Here is a 902-nt window from a genome sequence, read left to right as displayed (position 1 = left end):
TGTCAGATACAACCCCACGTCCTGTCCCTGTCCCTGCCCCTCTGGGGCCCATCTAGACCACACTGGGGCTAGGGCCCAGGGGAGGGGGAGTGCGCAGGAGGGTAGGAGGGACGTGAAAGAGAAGACATTGGCCTTTTGGTGGGAGGGAATTGGGGGAATATATTTTATATTTGTGTACCAAAAAGAGCATAAGCGAGTATGTTTCTGTGTTAACTATTCTAGCAGGGCACACTGTCACCAAGAAGGGCAGTGTTTACTGAGCTGCCATGTGTTAAGCACTTTGTACCTGTTGACTCAGTCCTCACAATAGCCTTATTATTTCCATTATAAAGATGAGAAAATGGAGGTGCTGAGAAATTGAAGATTTCCTCAGGATCACATATCTCCTAAAGGTAAAACTCGGGATGTCAGCCTTGTAACCCAAGTGCTTAACAGCCGTGCTATGCTCCTTGAAGGTATAATCGGCCAAGAAACAACTGCCTCACAAACATGGCAGATGGCGGGTATTGCCACTGTCAGAAGCTCTTGGACTTTGTGCAGAAATAAACACATGTCCCACCATTGTGGGTGGCCTTCACAGTGGCCCCTGGCTAATCTTCTAAAACTGTCTGTAGACAGCAGCAACAGAACAAGAGCTTGCTAGAAATGCAGAATTCTGGCTGGGTGTGGTAGCACATGCCTGTAGGCCTTGCATTTCAGGCTGAGGCAGGAGGCTCAGGAATGGAATCCCAGCCTGGGCTACCTAGTAAGACTGTCTCCAAAAACCAAAACCAACAAACCAATGAAAAGAAAGAAATGCAGCCCCACCTCAGATGTACTGAAACAGAACCTACATTTATTAAAATGCCCAGATGATTCCATTACATTTTTTTTTTTTTTTTTTTTTTTTGTTGGTTTGAATT

Source organism: Fukomys damarensis, unplaced genomic scaffold (assembly GCF_012274545.1).
Source record: "Fukomys damarensis isolate Sample0158 unplaced genomic scaffold, DMR_v1.0_HiC HiC_scaffold_23, whole genome shotgun sequence".
NCBI classification, from domain to species: domain Eukaryota; kingdom Metazoa; phylum Chordata; class Mammalia; order Rodentia; family Bathyergidae; genus Fukomys; species Fukomys damarensis.
Note: the sequence above shows the minus strand (reverse complement) of the source record.